We start from the raw sequence: 21,767 nt of genomic DNA on the forward strand, positions 1-21,767 counted from the left end.
AAAAGTTACTGTATAGTATACTAAAAATAACTTTTAATAATAAACTATATAATAATTTGTTATACTTTATTGTAACTCATTAGTTTCTAAAAAATAACTAATTGGCAACGTAAAAATATTTTAAATAATAAGACACCATAATATAACTTCAAAATGACTAATCAATGTCTTAAGATAAAAAAATTTCAACAAATAAGTTTTGGAGGTAACCAAAATGTATATAAAATAATATGCTCTAAAAATAAAATTTTCATGAGAAATGTTACTTTTTACAATCCAAAAAAACAGGAAAAATGAGATTTCAGAAAAGTTTCAAATTTAAGTATACTACTTTTAAACTGTAGTTAACAATGTATTTTTGTAAATAAAATTTTGTAATTATTTTATATTATATGTATATAATTGTAAATATATATATTTTTAATATCTAGTTGAAGAATAATTCTTATTAAAAATATTATAAAAATACTCATCTTTTAGTAACATTCCTATATAATACCTTCTACTTGATTTAGTTTTAATTTTTTTTTCTAAGCAAAACACCTTTCTTAGTTTTATTATTCTTCAAATTTTATTTGTTTCACTTTATTAGTTTTATGAGTTGATGGTGAATTATGAAGAATGTGAGAAGGGTAATTTGGTTAGTTTATATTAAAAAATAATAGAAGCGAGAGTGATTATTGGTACTCCTCTAATTTCTTTCTACATGTTTTTAATTAATTAATTATTATTAAATTTAAAATTTTGATAAATTGACATAAATATTCTCTTTAAATATTAAAAAAATAATAAAAGTTAATTTCTTAACACAACTCTAAAATAAATAATATATCATTTATTTATTAATTAGTTTATCATTTTTAATAATTTTTTCAAATGCTTTAAAATTTTACAAGCATGCAAATTGAATATTTTAATGAGATATTTTTTTTTAGTTTCAAATTATTTATGTTTATATTGTTCTTATGAGCTAAAAATAAAATAAAATAAAAATTGTGATTAAATTTTTTATTCTTAGAAAAATTAGTATTTATAATTAAGAGTGTCCAAGATGCTTTAATTTTGAAAAGAATAATAAATTATAAAGATGTAAATAATTAAAATGAAATTATTAACTAATGGGTAATTTTATGCTAAAAAAGTCATAGAAGGTGTGCGATGAGAAATTTTAAAAATCTATGATGAGTTTATTTAGATAGAAGTGTGGGAAAAAAAGTGCATATAGAAGCACTCTTGATAAAATTAGTTATATGAGTAAATATGGTTAATATAACTTTGAACTGATTATTTATCAAGTTTTTCTAATTATGTAATAAGTCTGATTTTTGAAGAGTAATTATTAAATGTTTTTAACGAAGGAAAAAATGTATTGAATTGTTAGGCAAGTCTTTGATTTTGTTTATATCCTTAATGAAATCTTAGTACTTAATTAATATCATAATTGACAAAACAAAAGGATAAATTGTTTAAGTAATGTTGATTTTATTGTTACCCCTTTTAGTGTTTTTTAAAAGAAGAAAGAAACAAATTTGTGTAGCAAGCAAAACAATTTTGTTTCAATGGTTGGTGAGTTTTGGGGGGGAGTGATTATTGATCATGATCCACATGAAGTTTCTTGCTGCCTGGCTGTTTTGTCTAGTAATTGATCTTGTTTGTTTCTTCCTTTTCAAATAGAAATTTCAAGAGATTTTAACTTCTAAGTTCTATTACAAGTAAAGAACAAAAGTAAATTTTGTTGTTGTTTTTTTTTTTAATATTTTAAATTTAAATAACAATCACAATCACAATCACAATCATATATACAATATACATGGGTTGGTACATTTTTTTAATTCATATATATATATATTTACTTCTTTTTATATTTGTCCTTATGAAAACTTTGGAGGTCAACGGTGAAATTTTGAGGGATCAAATTGTTAGCTGGCTTGCTCAACACTAGATGACAAAGAAGTTATGAGAAGTAATATTATTTATTCTATAAATATAATTATATGTGTTCAATAATGTTTATTTTGATACAAAGAGTATAGAAGGTTGTGTACATAGCATTGTTTATGATGATAACGCAAAGCATTGAATGCACGTTGGGGTTGGGAAATTGTGTTTCCAACCAACAAGGTAGCTCTTTCTTATTAAAAATTAACACTTGAAAAAAATGGCAACCAAATAGATATTTAGTATTATATGATAAAGTAGGATATGAATTTTCTATGGTCACATATTTTTTTTTGGTCTACGTAGCAATATTAATTCATTATATTTTCTCAACATATAATTTACTATTTTGTTTTTTACAATAATTTATTTACTGTTAATAAATAACCATTGATATTTGCTTTGTTTAAGGGTATTTTTTTTTTCCTTTATTGAGTGTGACACCTTTAAGGTATAGTCGACAAAGTCAGTTTCATATATTTTGATATATATATATATATTTAAAAAATTTATGGTGTTTAGTTGATGATATTGGTAGTTGTATGATGTGATTACTTAATAGTACATTGCACCTCTCACTTTCAAATTATAGAAGTGTTTGAGATATATATTGTCAAATTTAGAAAACAAAAATAAAAGAATAATAATAATCCCATTGAGAAACTAACTACAACTTAAAATTAGCATGAAAAATGAGTAGTTCCCAATGAAGTGAGGACAGGACATAAATTGATGTTATAGAGGGTGTGGTGCTCCTAGTGTTTAGTTAAGTAGCAGAAGCATGGAGGTATAGCTAGGCCTTGACAATTCCTCCAAATAAAACAAAAGCAAATGGACAAACAAACTGAGAGCTTTGAGTTGAGAAATATGAAATTTATCAAATCTCAAAGTGTTCAAATACTTGGAATTTGATGTAATGTCCCACTCCCACAACCACATCCACAAGGGTGTTTTCCCAATTTTCATTTGTTGGAATTAATGAGTTGATAATGAATGGATCAGACTGGGTTGGCTTGGCAATTATTTTTTCATACAATCAAAACTAACACACACACACATATATATATATATATATCAAACAATAATTGTTATAAATAAATCTTGGTCCTTTGATAATTGCTCTGTAATTTGTCTTTTATGACTAATTATTTCCAAAAAGCTTAATAATAGAACAATTATATGTATTATGATTTGTCATTTACCACCTATTTTTTATTAAAAGAAAGTTGAAATTAACTATGCACCCACATTTATGTTTATGTTCTTTTTCTTGTAAATTTGTTGAAGGTTCTGATGAATGAATTATAAAAAGCAAAAATCTTTCAAAATATTCCCAAAATCTAAATCTCTAAATCCACGTGAAATTGGAATGTAGTATCACCGTTTCCATGAAATTATTGAATTTTTTTTGTTTACTCACAAAATTAAACTTGTACTACCACCAGTGATGTGTGATATTTCTTAATCACCAATTACCATTGTTGTTATCTTTTATTATTTATCCTATGCAGGCTTTTACTGTTAAACACGTTGAGAGAGAATTGTGTCGTTTACCATAAACGACAAAGAGCAAACAACTTTCGTCTGACGTGGCACTTGTTCTGTATTCCACTTTTCCTCCTTTGGTTTGGATTTTCTTTAGAAAAAATTATTGTAATTCTTGATTTGTGGGTGCAAAATATCCGTAATACATTATTGTTTTTACTAATGTTTGACTCTTGTTTTGTACTCATTGCCTAATTATTTCTAACTTTATTGATATTCATCAAAAGGTCTAGCACCTCAGCATGGGCTTCTTACTTGTTCTTAGTTCTTAGTACCGCATCACTAATAATACTATACATAATATTATAAATAACAATAACAACAATAATATAACACCAGTTTCATCAATACCAAACCACTGGTATTGAGAATATATAATATATATATATATTTATATATTGTACCATGGTGATAATTTTATAACTCTTTTTAGTTATTTTTTCAGTCAATTGTGTGAGTTTAATTTGATTATCCGAGATTTAGGAATGCATAACCAATTTGATACGGACACCAACCTTTGTGATACAATTTTCATTCAAATGTCACAAGTTAATATGGAGCTAGTAATATGTATTAATTAGTTGGAAATTAAAATTTGTTAGGTTTGTTCAAATATAAATACCGTACATAATTTGGTGTAAATATATGAACTTTTGATTAGTGTCTAAATTTTGATTAAATGAAAATATATATTTGTTTAATAGCCATGGCACATTTTGGAATTTTTTTAAAGCAAAAAATAGCATATTTGGATTCTCAATAGAGTGAAAATGGCCCTTTAAAAAATAGACTGAAAATGGCGACATGTCATATCCATAGGCCATTATTGCGTGGTATATGTCATAAACGTGCATCTAAATGTGATTATTAGTATAGGGTTAAAAATTTTGGTAAAAAAGAATGGACATTTTATTAAAACATTAAGTTGTACATGGGATCTCATAATAACGTTTACAAAGTTGTTTATAGTTCTAAAATGGTCATTACAACTCAAAAGTTACAATCCGCCGACCTAAGCGACAAAAATACGGTTAAACCCTAGTTCCTATGAGAAACTTTGGCCGTGGTGGTCAAGCAGTCACATATGTATACGTTGCCACCTAAGCTCTCAAACTCATGGTTGTTCCAGCTTTTCTTTCCCTTTACCTGCACCACGTAGCACCCATGAGCCAAGACCCAGCAAGAAAACTTAAACATGCTCATAAGCAGTGAATAACACATTTCCATAACATAATAGACATGCCAGCAGTAATAAACCTACCCATGCATGCATACCATTCATATAAATGACTACAACATCATATGAGACCAAATGCCCTAATAATTTATTAGCAGAATCGTATTAGGGCCCGTTGCCCAAGTACATGACTAATAAATCAGGCTGGGGCTCAACACCCTAGGATTTGGGACTAATAAGTCATCTGGGGCCCATTGCCCTATCCTCTGTATAACTAGCCTTGGAGCTGGCCCGGCGTACCTGGTGCTTTAGTTTTCTACAACCATTGGGTCGGACAAGCGTATAAGGCGCCTTTAATTGGGTCTAATCATATCGACCAGCGCTCAACGCGTAATTGCCTCCCTTGACTCATAAGTCAATGCTTTACGACCATCACTCAGTGTTATTGCCATCCTTGACTGATAAGTCAATGCTTTTCTCAAGTATATAATGCTAACATGCATTCATCATATAACAAATATCCATATACAATCATTCAGCATGCTTTAATCAATCATTCACAGGCATAATCATAATCATGTGCATTAACAGGGGCCAATGCCCAATCAAAACTATATTCAACATTCAGGCCAAGCCCTAATCATGTATGTCACATAATGGGTGTAGTTTTCTTATCTCAGGTCCGAGTATAATGTAAAATAAGAACGACCCTCGAGCACGATCCTAATCTTGAGCCCCTATCGGTAACCTAGTCATAACCAAATATAGAATCCCGTTAATAATGAGAAAATAAAGGCTTTCGGACCAAGTCCTATTCTTCGGGACCTCGAATTCTACCAAACCAGACAGTAGATTTGATCCCGAGCCTTTAGGTTGGAGTTCCCGTTACTAAAAACCGAACCTGGCCAAAATGGTTAGGCGGGCTGCGACTTGACCCTATGGGTCGCGGCACGCCTCTCAAAACAGTAAGCCCTCTGCTTAGGCTTCAGGATGCGAGCCTTAACTTGCCCCTTAGAGCCGTGGCACACCCCTGAGGCAGAAACCCATCTAGCCCTGAGTTCAAATGGGTTGCGGTATGGCCCTACGAACCCAGAATTTCTTGTTTTTCCTCAGCCAAAAACTCACCAAAAACCATATCGAATCCTCCCCAAAGCCAGAACTAAATCCCCCAAACATTATCAACACACTCCCAACATCAAAACCCAAGCTTTAACACACTCAAAACACTATCACAAACTCAAACTCAAGACCTTGAGCCTAAAAGCTCAAGAAAACCAAAACTAAAATAGAACTCAACCAAAAACAGAGTTTAAATTTTACCTCAATAATGAATTCAATCTTCCTAGCCTCAAGAACACCATCCACACCCAATTCAAGCCTTCAATCCCAGCTTTGGATTCACTTAGTTCCTCAAAAAGTCAAACCAAAGATAGAGAGAAAAAGAGAGAACAAGGGAGAGAGAGAGAGAGAAAGAGCTGCTTCTAAAAGTTTCCTTTGTTTTTGATTACTTCAGTCGAGGGAAAAGGTGACCAAGTCACAAAATTTTGGCTAAAAGACCTAAATGCCCCTAGGCCAACTTTCTCTCTCAAATCACCTCAAAGGCAGTTTTGTCATTCGCCACCTACCCTGTTAATCATAATTAACGCCTTAGAATTCTCGTTACTTTCAGCATCCTCAAGCAATTACCAAATACTTTCCCATTACCTGCTCAATCCCGGTAATGTACTAAGTACCAAATTACCCTTAGGCTCACTCCGAGCCTAGTATTTGACCTGGTTGTGACTAAACCGCCAACTTGCTTACAAGGATCGCCTCGTGCCGAGTATCTCAAATATATCCATATAATAATGTGGTCTTACACATATATCACATATATACACAAATATACAAATATGCCCTCAACGAGCCACAATTACGAAAATGTCCTTCTAATAAGAAATGGGAGCACATGCATGCAAATACAACCATATAATAATATAACTCACATAATCATGCATATAATCACATAATAACACAATAAACCAATTATTGCCCTCCTGGCTCCCTAATCAAGGCACTATGCCACATTAGGGAATTTGAGCATTACAACTATCCCGTCCTTATAGAAATTTCGTCCTCGAAATTTTACCTGAATAGTTCAAGATACTGACTCTGCATATCTAACTCCAGCTCCCAGGTCGCTTCCTCGACCTTCCTGTTCCTCCATAATACTGTTAGGAGTGTGTCCTAAAAGCATGTAAAGACATTTGTTTTTTCTGTGAATAAATAAATACGATGGTTTATTATTATTGTCATATTTAGATTGTTAAATTATTGTTTGAATAATTTTGTAAATATCAGAAAAATTCCATATTCATTATTGAGGATGTGATCTTGTATTAGTACGAGAGAATTAAGATCACATGAATGAATAAAAATAGTCAACAACAACAAATTAAAGTTATGGAATTCTTTAATTGGAGTTGTAAGTACGGTTTACTGAGTATCATAATGATACAAATAATCTAGATTCAGATTATTAATGTGGAAATACATCTCGGTAAAGGTGCTTTATATAATATGATTATATATGACATGGACCGATGTGAATTAACGTCTTTATCCAAAAACCATTTAACAATAAAAACTTGTAATTCATATCATAACTGATGATCATTTATAGATCAACCTAAATCCTGAGTGTTCATGAACTCCTGTTCATGTTTATTAAATCTTTTGATTCATTCGTTAAGGTCTCTTCAAAGAATGAGGCTAATGACTTTTGTTTTGGAGATTTAATATCATGGATGGTTGGGAACATGTATCAACAATACGGAATCTAATCTTTCCTAACGGATCGTATATTAGTTCCCTTAAGGGTTAATTCTGGAACTGAATGATTTTGAGCTCAAATCTATAATTAGATTATAGATTAATTATTCACTAGTGAATTAATGGTACTTAAGGAATAAGAAGTAAATTAGAAATGTTAAATGGTAAATCTTCCATTCTAATTTATGAGCTAATTAATTAGAGGGTTGAATTATTGTAAGATGGTTATATCAATGAACGACTTAAGAAAAAGATTTCTGTAAAAGTATATCTATAACATAAAGAGTGCAATTCTGAATTTATAGTGGAGTAATATTAGAATTAATAAATTAACTATTATAATTAAAGAGTTTAATTATTTAGTTTCAATTTATTAGAGCTTAATGTTATAGGTCCATGGTCCTCGAAATGGCTCAAACAATCACTGTCAAAGGCAAATACAAAAAATGGGCAAAAAGGACTTATGTGATAAGTAAAATATTTTTCTATGTATCAAACATAATTATTGATTAATTATGTGTAATTAATTAATTATTTGATTTAATAAAAATATAATTAATTTTGAATTAATTTATTTTTGGTATTTAAATAATAATAAAAATTGGGAAAAATCACATGTCATCACAGGCATGTGGTACACGCGTGGCACAGTGCACAGGCACTGTGCTACACGCATAAGAGATGTACTCAGTCTCTTGATTCCACAATTTTAGTTATTTAAATATTAAATAAATAATGAGATATTTTAATATGATTAAAATATTATTATTTAAACAAAAATCTGATAACTGATAAGTTATTTTGAATTTGTTTAAAATAACAAATATTTTAATATATTGGATATCAGTTTTTCACAGAACGTAACTTTTCAGGGATAGAAAAATATCTAGGAATCTCTCTCAGAGAAAGAGAACAGTGACAAACACTAAAGTCATTGTTCTTCACAAAACCTAGGTCCAAACTTTATCAGATCTCATGTGTTGAGAACATCTGATAAATAGTTTATTGCGTATTATTTGTATAGCGAGTCCACACTCGTTCTTTGTGTGCCTGAGAACATTTTGGAAGATCTTGGTGTGAGATCTCAAGGATTTAGCCATACGAAAAGATAGCAGCAAGGAAGGACCTGAGGTAATTTTTCTGTTCATGTCCTTGATTCAATATATATATGCATGTGAAGAAGTAGATCTAGAAATCTTATGGGATTAATCTAACAATTTGATTGTTGTTCCGCTGCGTATAATCTCTGATTTGATCAATAAGGACCAACAAATACCTTAACCAAAGGTATAGTTTTGTTTCTCAGGACCGTGTCCTTCCTGTCTAGTATCTGGACTGGTTGTTCCTCATAGGAGAGATCTGCCTCAGGTTCTAGATTCTCATAACTCAACACATGAGTCACATCTGACACATATTTCCGAAGGGTCGAAATATGAAATACATTATGTACGGCCGATAGTGCTGGTGGTAAGGCCAACCTATAGGCCACCTGACCAATCCTTTCCAGGATCTCAAATGGTCCTACAAATCTAAGGCTCAGCTTGCCCTTCTTCCCAAACCTTCTCACCCCTTTCCATGGTGAGACTCTAAGGAAGATATAGTCTCCCACATGGAACTCCACGTTCCTACATTTGGGATCAGCATAACTTTTTTGCCTGCTTTGAGAAGCGAGCATCTGAGCTCTGATCTTCTCAATAGCCTCATTGGTCCTCTGAATTGCCTCAGGACCCAAATATCTCCTTTCTCCTGTCTCATCCCAATGAATGGGAGAACTACATTTCCTACCATACAACATCTCATAAGGAGCCACCCCAATGGTTGAGTGATAGTTGTTATTGTAGGAAAACTCTATCAAAGGCAGATACTTACTCTAGGACCCATCAAAGTCCAGCACACATGCTCGCAACATGTCCTCTAATATCTGAATCATCCTCTCAGATTGTCCATCTGTCTAAGGATGATAAGTAGTATTGAACTTCAACTATGTACCCATGGCCCTCTGCAAAGTTCCCCAAAACATGGAAGTAAATGTGGGATCCTGATCTGACACGATCGACCTTGGAGCCTCATGAAGGCGCACTATCTCTTTCACATAGAGATCTGCATACTGGTCAACTATATAAGTTGTCCTTACTGGTAAGAAGTGAGCTGACTTGGTGTATCGATCCATGATAACCTACACATAATCATGTTGACCCACAGTCCTTGGTAACCCTGCCACGAATTCCATCGTGATGTCCTCCCATTTTCACTCTGGGATATCCAGAGGATGTAATAGCCCTGCTGGTCTCTGATGCTCAGCCTTGACCTGTGACATGTCAAGCACTTAGCCACATATTCTGTCACGTCCCTCTTCATCCCAGGCCACCTATATAACGATCTCACATTCTGATACATCTTCGTGGTGCCTGGATGCAAAGAGTAAGGAGTAGTGTGAGATGCATCCAGAATCTCCCGTCTAATAACAGTGTCCATCACAACACAAATCCGTCCCTTGTATATCAACAAGCCCATATCAGACACTGTATAGTCCCTAGAAACTCCGGCTAGGACGTTCTCTTAGGGCTGAGCATTGGGCGGGTTGGTCGGGTTACAAGACATTTTTACCCGTCCAATGTCATAATCGGGTTAGCAAAAGTGACCCGTAACTTGCCCAATTAAGAAATTTTTTTTTAACCCGTCCAATAATTTGGGCGGGTTGGTCAGGTTAACCCACCCAAACCGAAATTGTATTTTTTTTTGCGGGTTGGGCGGGTTAGTCGGGTCAACCTGCCCAAACAAAAGTGGTATTTTTTTTAAAAACATTTTTGTAATTTTTTTCTTTTAAATACTAGTACTAATAGTGTGAAGTTTATATTTTTAAGCTTAAAACAATATTTTAAATTTATAGTAAAAAAATTAAAACAAAACTTAATTAATTTATATATTTATTTGAATATATTAAAAATAATATATTCTTAATTGGGCGGGTTGGGTTATATTGGGCGGGTTGATAATTATTTTCAACCCGCCCAATGTAACAATTGGGCGGTTTAAATTTTGGTCGGTTTATTCGGGTTGCGTTTTTTGGCGGTTTTTTCGGGTTGGTTTGGGCGGTTTATTCGGGTTGGGCGGGTTGTAAATTTTTTTGCACAGCCCTACGTCCTCTATGATCTTTGTCAGTTGTGGATCACCCAACTGACCTTCCTTTATTCTTTTTAACATCATAGACTGTAGCGTAATGTTGGCCAATTGGCCCATCAGTAACTCTATACCATCTCTGGTCATATCCTCTCCAACTCTTTGGATATCTGTCTCACACTGTATATCTATCCCGCACCCTTCCAGCTTAAGGCATCTGCCACCACGTTGGCCTTCCCTGGGTGATACAAGGTTTCACAATCATAATCATTCGCCAACTTCAGCCAACGCCTCTATCTCATGTTTAGGTCTTTCTGTGTGAAAAAGTACTTCAGGCTCTTGTGGTCAGTGTATATCTCACACTTCTCCCCATAAAGATAATGCCTTCACACTTTTAATGCAAATACCATTGCTGCCAACTCTAGATCATGAGTAGGGTATCTGTTCATACTCTTTCAACTGACGGGATGCATAGGAATCACCTTCCCTGATTGCATAAGAACACAACCCAAACCTTGATGTGAGGCATCACAGTATATCACAAACTTCTCCTAATCTGTCGAGAGACTTAGAACTGGAGTTGTGATCAATCTCTGCTTCAATTCCTAGAAGTTGTTCTCACACTTGTCTGACCACACAAACTTCTGACTCTTGTGTGTTAGTTCAGTCAATGCAGTAGCAATCCTTAAGAACCTTTCCACAAAACTCCTGTAATAACCTGCCAATCCAAGGAAGCTCCTAATATCTGAGGCATTCCTTGGCCTTGGCCAATCTCTGACCGCCTCGATCTTGGCTGGGTCCACCTTGATCCCGTCCTTACTGACAATATGACCAAGGAAAGTTACCTGAGGTAACCAGAACTCACATTTCTTAAACTTAGGAAACAACCTATGTTCCCTCAGTCTCTGTAGAACCAACCTCAGATGTTGCTCATGTTTTGACTCTGACTGAGAATAAACCAGAATATCGTCGATAAAGACGATCACAAACCAGTCCAAGTAATCTTTGAACACTCTTTTCACCAGATCCATAAAAGCAGTTGGGGGCATTAGTCAGCCCAAAGGACATGACTAAGAACTCATAATTCCTTTATCTGGTACGAAAGGCAGTCTTCGGTATATCTCCCTCTTTGATCCTCAGCTGGTGATAACGAGATCAAAGATCTATCTTTGAGAATACCATCTTACCTTGCAACTAATCAAATAAGTCATCTATCCTTGGCAGATGATACTTTTTCTTGATTGTTAACTTGTTCAGTTCTCTATAGTCAATACACATTCTCAGAGAACCATCCTTCTTCTTTACAAATAAAACTGGTGCACCCTATGGTGAGAAACTGGGTCTAATAAAACCCAAGTCCAACAGCTCCTGTAGTTGTACCTTTAATTCTTTTAATTCTGTTGGGGCCATTTTGTAAGGTACCCTAGACACTGGCTCTGTCGCTGGCGCTAGTTCAATAAAAAATTAAATTTCTCTGTGTGGCGGCAATTGTGGTAAATCTTCTGGAAACACATCCAAAAACTCACAGACTAATCTAGTCTCCTCTGGTCCCATTGGCACGACCTGAGTGGTATCTGCCACATTGGCTAAGAATCCTATGCAGCTACCTTGCAATAGATCTCTAGCCCTCAATACAGATATCATAGGTACATGAGGTCCATGCACAGTGCCAACAAACACAAAAGGATCCTCACCTTCAGGCTCAAATGTTACCATTTTCCTTCTACAATCTATGGTTGCCCCATACCTCACTAATTAGTCCATACCTAGAATCATATCGAAGTCAGTCATAACCAACTCTATCAAATCAACTGAAAACTCTCTGCCTCCACTGTCACTGGCAATGATCTGACCCATCTCCTGGATACTACCAACTCCCCAGTGGGCAATAAGATCCCGAACCCCACAACATAATAATCACATGGTCTACACAATCTATCAATAATTCTACTAGCAACAAAATAATGTGTAGCACCAGAATCAATCAAAACAGTATAAGGGGTTCCAGCACTAAAAATTTAACTTGTGACTACGAGGGACAAGCCTCAGCTTTTGCCTGTGTTAACTCAAACACTCGAGCTAGGATCAAGTTGTCCGCCTTTCTTGGTTCTTCCTTTCTTGCCTTCAGGCAATCTTTCTTTAAGTGTCCCACTATCCTGCATAAGAAGCAGGCCTTTGCCCGACACTTCCCTATATGGCGCCTCTTGCATCTGGCGCGCTAAGTAAAAGTCCTCCAGCCCTCGTTGCCGCCCTGGTGGCCTATCTGAATACCACGAAGTCTCCTGTCAGAGCCTAGAGCTGGAAATGCATCAAGAGCCTTCATTTTCTGATCACTAGGGCCTCCGCCCCTACCTGAACTCACAAATGGAGGTCCCACCCTCCTAGTTTCTCTCCTAGACATGTTATCGCACCAGATTTTGTTCTCTATGCTCTTAGCTGTGAGCGCCTTCTCAACAACCGATGCATAGGTAGTCACTCCTGGCACAGTGGAAATGCGAACATCCTGGACTATCATAGGTTGTAGCCCCTGGAGAAACCTCTCCTTTTTGGTCCCATCAGTGGGCACCAGTTCCTCAGAAAACTTTTTCAGTCTATCCAATTTCAGGGTATATTCAGTCACTGATGAGTTTTCCTGAAGTAATTTGCTGAACTCTTCAACCGGTGCCGCCCTGATGGCATCATTGTAATACTTTTCATTAAACAGAGTCTGAAACTCTTCCCAATCCAGGGCATTAACATTTCCTGGTATGGGATATTACCTCCCACTAAAGTCGGACATCCTCCCGAAACATATATGTGGCACATGCCACCCTCTCATTACCAACCACCCTCATAAAGTCTAGGATGGTGGTAACTATACTCATCCACTGTTTGGCCTTAGCCAGATCTGCACTACCCTAAAAGACTGAAGGGTGCTGTTTCCTGAACCTCTCGTAAAGAGGTTCTCATTTATTCCCAGCCTTTGGCGGTTGCTTCACTGTTGGCACCATCACAGGTGGTGCCTTTGGTAGAATGTTCCTTGCAGGAACCTGTTGTTGTCTCAGGAGGCGGATTTCTTCTTCTTGCCTCAATACCCTGGCATGCAAATCAGCAAGCAACTGCTGCTAGTTCTCAGGAGTTGGCTGAGGGGTCTGATCCTAGTCACTATCCTGACCCTGTCTGTCATTTTGGCCATGATCTTTGTAATGCCCTAAACTCAAGGGACCGTTACGGTGTGCCTTGTAAACAGTGCTAAACTCGCTAATCGAGTCATTTGGCCAAAATCGTGTAACTAGGTATGATTAGCGATTTAAGGATTAACAATTTTGGTTAAGATGTAACATTTCATTAAAACGTTTACTGTATACATTGGAATCCCAAAAATATAATTTAAAAGTTTATTACAAGAAAATATTTACTACCAGCCGATCTAAGTGGCAAAACAGGGTTTAACCCTAGTTCCTCTCCTTCAGACCTCGGCCTTGGTGGTCGAGCAGCTGCATATGTACACATCGTCACCTAAGCTCTCCAACTCAAGGATGGTCCAGCTTTCCTTTGCCTTTACTTGCACCACATAGCACCCGTGAGCCGAAGCCCAGCAAGAAAACTCAATATGCTCATGAACAGTCATATCATGACATCAAATCATAAGGCACACGCCTAGCAGAGATAGCCCTATTCAAGCAGGAAAATGAGTTCACATAATTTTGAGTATAACACATCAACCGATGATCATAATAATCATCCAGGGCTTTTAGCCCCAAATAGAAGAGTGACAGTTGTAATAGTCACTGAGGTGGGTTCCGTTCCCAATAGCCATGTGACGATAGGGTCATCGAGGCTTTATATATAAGTGATCATTTCACTAGCTTAAACAAGATAGGTGCTCGATGAACTAGTCACCAATATAACCTATCGCATGGCCATAGAGTCACAACCGTGGGATTCCGCTCCCTAGCCACATGACAAGCCGTCACCTAGGCCTTTGGCCCTGGCTTTGAGTAGCTAGCCTAGACTAGTGAAGCGCTTATAATGTTCATCGACCTTAGGGTCGGTCCAGCATCAATGCTCCCAGATTCATTCAACGCTGATATCGATTAGATCTAATCTTTTATCGACCCTGCGTTCAGGATGCTTATGTCGTTTCTGACTCACAAGTCAGTATTACGCGATCAGTGCCATCCCTGACTAGTCAGTGCCATACACAAGTAAGCAATGCTACCAAACATATATCATATGTCAATATCTGAATATAGGGCATTCAACATGCTTACTTAACAATTTCTAGCATAATTAGGACCATGCATAAACACAGAGGCTCAAGCTTTGATCAATCTCATATCCAATATTCATAGCATGCCCTAATCACATGTTTCTCGTGCAACACATGCATCACATTTAATCACTTGACATGCCTCAACAATAACCATGCATGTCACATTTAAACATCCAACATGCATCAAGAATAACCATGCATGTCACATATGGGGTGCGGTTTTCTTACCTTTGGTCCAAGCACATGTTACCAATAAACGAGCCACAAGCACGATCCCGATTCCAAGCCTCTAGTGATAACCTAGTCACAACCAAAAATGGTGATCCAATGAGTTCAAGTTCTAAAACCAATCTTGGAACCAAGACCTAGCCTCTGAGACATCAAACCCCACCAATCCGGGTAGTAGGAATGATCCCGAGGCCTAAGGTTTGAGTTCCCAAGCTTAAAACATCATTTTAGCCATAAATACCCTCAAGCGCCGCGGTCCCAACTCACTGAGCCGTGGCCCCCAGCCAAAATAAGAAAACCAGGGGCAAGCGCCATGGCACCCTACACCTAGTGTCGCGGCCCCCAGAGCTCCCAAAACACTCCACCTGCTTCATTGAGCTTGGGCAGCGGCGCCCAAGAACAGGGCTGGGGCCCGACCTCGGACCAGCCATTTTTCTCCGACTTTAACCTTTTAAAACCTCCCAAAAACATCTCCAAACTCAAAAATCAAAGTTCTCAAACATCCCCATGATCCAAAACCCATAAAACCCAAGTCTCAAATCTAACAAAAACTCATCAAAACACAAAGTCCAATTCAAGCTTAAAAACATTAAAAACTTAAAACTTGAATTACCTCCAATTGAGTTGTTTCCAACTAAATCCTTCGGTTAATAAGCTTCGAATCTTCCTAGGATCGATATTCTTCGATCCTCGCTTGAATTCGAGTCCTAGAACTCAAGTTACCTTCGAAAATGCGATTGGGAGACGAAAATGGAACTTTGAGGGAGAGAGAACGTACAGAACGTTCTTTTTATTCTTTTAAAAGGTTGCTTCAAGCTTAAGTAGCCTCAACCAAAACCTAGCGCCCGAGGTCCCGAAAACACTCCCTCGGGGCAAAATAGTCAAAACATCCGGAATTTCCCCCTGATCTTACTAACTCCCAATTTATCACCAAATATTAATTCCCATTACCCAATAACCCGGTAATGCTCTAAATACCCCTTGACTCACTCTGAGTCAAGAATAAATCTCGTTGTGACTTTCCCACTAGCTTACCTCCTAGGATCGTCTCATGCTGGGTAACCCTAGCATAACCAAATAATAATAAAACACCACACACATATCACATATATGCCAAATATGCCACAAATGGCCAAAATATGAAAATCACCCAATTACTCAGAAATGGGTTCACATGCATATTTAATACACCTAACACATGCATATAATCATTTAATAACATAATAAAGCAATTATGGCCCTCATGGCCTCCTAATCAAGGTCCTAAACCTTATTAGGAAATTTGGGGCATTACAATCTTCCTAACCAGCTGATGATTCAATCTGCCTTGGAAGTATACTTCCAAGCTTATACCTTGCTACAATAATCAATTCGACCAGTTAGGTAGTGATAACTAAACCGCTTGCCGCCTCACAGTCCAAGATCAAGCATATAATCATTCACATTCAACAATCATGATAATAAGCATGTCGATTCATATTCATATTCAAGTCTGGTGCTAATAAGCACGTCCTGATATCCATAACAATTAACAATGCTAATAAGCATCTTCTAGCATACGTGTATCTATGAAAACACTAATGAGTGTGTCCTTACCTACATGTCCATATAACATAGGTAATAAGCGGTTCCTTTGCAATCACAAGCAATATCAATACGAATAAGCACATTCTCTTTAATCATGCAGCAGTCAAGAGCCAGGCCCTATCAGTATATCTCATGAAACCTATTAAGGCATGCAGATAAGGCATTTATATCTTATTTAAGCAGTTAAACACATAACCACATAAATAGTTATCGAACTCTGAGTTGAGCTTGTCTTTAGTGGTGAGTGTACATGCCCAGCTTTTCTTCAAGAACCCTTAATCTTGGCACACTCTAATACCAAGTTGTAACACCCTGGTTAACCAAGACCATTACACTGTGTATTTTAAATAGTGCTTAACTCGCTCAACGAGTCATTAGGCCATAAACGTGCATCTAAATGTGATTATTGGTCCAGGGTTAAAAATTTCGATCAAAAGGAATGGATATTTCATTAAAACATTAAGTTGAACATGGGATCCCATAATAACGTTTACAAATTTATTTACAGTTCCAAAATGGCCATTAAAACTCAAAAGTTACAATCCACCGAATTAAGCGGCAAAACTAGGGTTAAACCCTAGTTCCTCTGAGAAACTTTGGCCGTAGTGGTCAAGCGGCCGCATAACATCGCCACCTAAGCTTTCCAACTCATGGTGGTCCAGCTTTTCTTTCCCTTTACTTGCACCACGTAGCACCCGTGAGCCAAGGCCCAGCAAGAAAACTTAAACATGCTCATAAGCAGTGAATAACACATTTCCATAACATAATAGACATGTCAGCATTAATAACCCAACCTATGCATGCATACCATTCATATAAATGACTACAACGTCATATGAGACCAAATGCCCTAATAATTGATTATCAGAATTGTATCGAGGCCCGTTGCCCATGTACATGACTAATAAATCAGGCTGGGGCTCAGCGCCCTAGGATTTGGGACTAATAAGTCACCCTGGGGCCCATTGCCCTATCATCTATATAATCAGCCTTGGAGCTGGTCCAACGTACCTGACGCTTTAGTTTTCTACGACCATTGGGTCAGACAAGCGTATAAGGCACCCCTAATTAGGTCTAATCATATCGACCAGCGCTCAACGCGCTATTGCCTCCCTTGGCTCATAAGTCAATGCTTTACGACCAGCGCTCAACGCTATTGCCGTCCTTGACTAATAAGTCAATGCTTTTCTCAAGTATATAATGCTAACATGCATTCATCATATAAAAAATATCCATATACAAGCATTCAACATGCTTTAATCAATCATTCATAGGCATAATCATAATCATGCGCATTAACAGGGGGCCAATGCCCAATCAAAACTATATTAAGCATTCGGGCCAAGCCCTAATCATGTATGTGTTGGAAAAACCATTCAGAGCACACAACGAAAAATTTGTGTGGTGGGCCCATTGTTTTGTTTATGAACAACAACAATAATTTTTTTTCATTCATCATATAAATAATTTATATGACCAAGAAAACAATCTAGAAACATTATCATACAATACTAATAATCATGCAACAAATATGTATATAAATATACAATATATTTATATAGAATATATAAACACAAAAAAATTAAAAATATAAACTTTTACCTCTTGAAGCCTATCAAGTGTCCTTGAGTCTTTTTGTATTTTTAACGATCTTCCTATCCAAAACTTTGAGCACTCAAACCACGATCTTCCAGAGTGTTCTCTACACCTCAAGATGTGTGGGCACATAGAGAACATGGGTTTGTATTTTAGGAATCACAAGTATTTCTCAACGCATGAGAACTTGGATTATGGTCTAAGAATAACTAGAATAAATAAGAAGAAGGAAAAACTTTTTGTCTGACAAAAAACTCTGAATGATTTGTGTTCTATGTATGTTGTGTCTTTCTCGTCTTCTTTTATGTCATATATATAGAGATTCATATTACCATATTATTCATAATAATAATAATAGTAATATAATGTAACGACCCCAAATTCACTAATGAGGCTTAAGGGCCTTGATTAGTGTGCCAGGAGGGCATTATTGGGTTTAATGTGATTTGAATGATTCTATGGATTTAAATGCATAATTATGTGATTAATAATGCTTGTATGATTATATTGGTATTAATGTGATATGTATATATGGTATTGTGAGAACCACATTATTATGTGGGTAGGTCTGCAGAGCACGGCTCGAGGCGATCCTAGGGCTAGTTAGGGGGGGAAAAGTCACAACAGGGCTTAACAGTTGACTTTGGATAAGTCAGGGGTATTTTGGGTATCGAGTGGTTATTTTGACTATCGGGTTATGAAAATAAATATATGGAGATATGTTTGAGGTTAGGAAGTCTAGGCGGGAATGTTGGGGAATTTACCGTTTTGGCCTTGGGGACGTCTCCGGCACCCCGAGCCTTGGGATTGACTTAACTAAGCCAAAGTTAGACTTAGCCAAAACAGAAGCTAGTGGAACAGAAATAGACCGACTTCTTCTTTCTCTCTCTCTTTCAAGGAGGAAAACATAAAACACTGAGAATTTAGGGAATTTGCTGGGAATTCAGTGGGGATTTGAAGCTAAGCTCAGAGATTATCCAGGAGATACTTAATCAAGGCTAAGGTAAGGATCAAACTATGTTTTTTTGAAGTTTCAATTCTGAGTTTTCAACTGGGTATTGAGGTGATTTCAGTTTTGATGTTTAAGGTGGAATTTGAGCTGGAAAGCCTTGGGAATTAGCTGGGTTTTGATTAGGGGAAGGATTCCATTGAAGAGGTAAGCTTTAATTTATAAATTAGAGGTTTAAATCTAAGCTTTGACTGGTTGTTTTTGAGTGTTTATGCTCTTAAGTTTAAGGAATTAAAAGTATGATTACTATGAGTTTAAGTTGACTTTTTCTGTTGAATTGTGTTGCTTAACTTGTTCTGAAAGTGTTGGGATTGTTGGGTGTTGAAGTAGGGAGCTTAACGGTGGTTTTGGCTAAGGTTTTAAGCCTAGAAATGGTGGGAATTCTGGGTTCGAAGGGAAGGGCCGCGACTCTGTTCTAGAGCGTTGCGGCCCTAGGTTGAAGATGAGCCAAGGAGGCTCGGCCAGGGGTGAGCGCCGCGGCACACAGTGCTAGGGCCGCGGCGCGTGTCTTTGCCTAGGGCTACCCTTGGTTCTGTTTTGAGGCCAGGGCCGCGACTAAGCTTCAAGGGCCGTAGCCCTTAGTTGTGCACTTGAACGTTTAGGGATTTTAAGGCCAGGAATTGAGCCTAGAATGCTCGGGATCAGTTTCACCACAGTGCTTGGTGGGATTCGATTTCCCAGAAGTTATTTTTGTACCCGAAAACCTATATTTAATGAAACCTAATACTTTGGTTGTGACTAGGTGATAAAAGCTTAGGCTCAGGAACGAATCGTGCTTGAGGAGTGTTGCTCATAAACAATAACCGCAAAGATTAAAGGTAAGAAAACTGCACCTGGTTGAATATCTGTGACGTGACTAAGGGTTCCCTATTGTGTATGCTTGAAAAGATGGTATTATGCCATGCAAGCTATTTAGTGAACCGATGGCCTAAGGGTGCCAAGGGTTACAGTAGCGCACAGGGCACGACTTGGCCACTGGTAGCTGAGGACAACTTATTATGCACTGAGCTCGGTTTAAGCGGGCCGGAGTCAGTGGGATAAACAGAGGGTGCGGCCTAAGTCGTCGGCCCTGATTATTATGTGACATGAATGTTATAAGTGTTTGATTGCATCCATGATTCTGATTATATGTTGAATGATTAATGTGGATTATTTGATAAGAGTTTGTGCTTAGTGAATTTACTATCCGCTATAACTGTTTGTGTTGCACATGTTTTCTTGCTGAGCCTTGGCTCACGGGTGCTACGTGGTGCAGGTAAAGGCAAGGGTAAACTTGATCAACCTTGATATGGAGAGCTCTAAGAGCAGAATGTATATGGCCAGCTGCTCAGCCGCCACGGTTGATGTTTAGGCAGAGACACGAGACCCAAAGATTGTCCATTTTGCCTTAGTGTGGCTAACAATTGTTTGTATTATTTTGGAAGTCTGTAACCCAACTTTTTAACTCTGTTCCTTTTGGGATCCCATGTATATAACAATTTATAATTATATAAAATGAAACTTTTGAGACCAAAACCTTTTTAACCCTAGCTCATACATGTTTAGTGACACGTTTTTAAATTAATGACTTGATTAGCAAGTCTTGCACCTTTATAAGTACACAGTGTATCAGTCTTGGCTATCCAGGGCATTACATATAATATAATAGAATAATGATGATAGGATTTGATTTAGGTAAATATCTAACTTACCAAAATTGAAAAAACTACATTGATACAATCAGTACAAGTAGTACACGCATGGCACAATCCTTGGACTGTGTCAGGCGTGTACTGCTATTCCCTTTCAGGGGTTTTGCATTCTTCTTTTATTTAATTATTTAACTAAATAAATCTCCCACAAAATAAGGTATTTATCTTTTTAAAGAAAAGATGACAACCTTATTTCAAAATTTAAATTCTAAATTCAAATTAATGACCATCATTATCATCATCTTTTAAAATTTAATAAATCAAAAACTATTTTTGACTTACCAATTTTATTTTCTCCTACTCAAATAAAATAATTAATTTCAAAAATTTATTTATTTATATATATATGAAATTTGAAATTTTATATATTTAAATTAATAAATATATTTTTGAAATTAATTCTAAATTAATTATTCAACCTCAATTATCATATAACTGCATACTTGACTCGAAGAATAAAATTCTTCTCAAATTCCCAAATTACAGTTATACCCTTGTATCAACTCTTACCTTGATATAATGTTGATAGAGCCACCCTAGGGACCTAGGAACCTATAATATCAAGCTCCAATAAATATTACATTATTAATCAAAGCTCGTTGATTAAATAATCATATTTATTAATGTCATGATTACTCCACTAAAAATATGAGATTGAACTCTTGATAATTATAGACATATATTTACTGAGTACTTTATTAAGAATAAAGTGTCCATTGATATAATCATTACATACAATGTTAATCCTCTATTAATGGTTCATAATTAAAAGGGAATAAAATTAACGTTTTACCCTTTTAGCTATATCTT

The sequence above is a fragment of the Humulus lupulus genome, chromosome X (genome assembly GCF_963169125.1).
Source record: "Humulus lupulus chromosome X, drHumLupu1.1, whole genome shotgun sequence".
NCBI classification, from domain to species: Eukaryota; Viridiplantae; Streptophyta; class Magnoliopsida; order Rosales; family Cannabaceae; genus Humulus; species Humulus lupulus.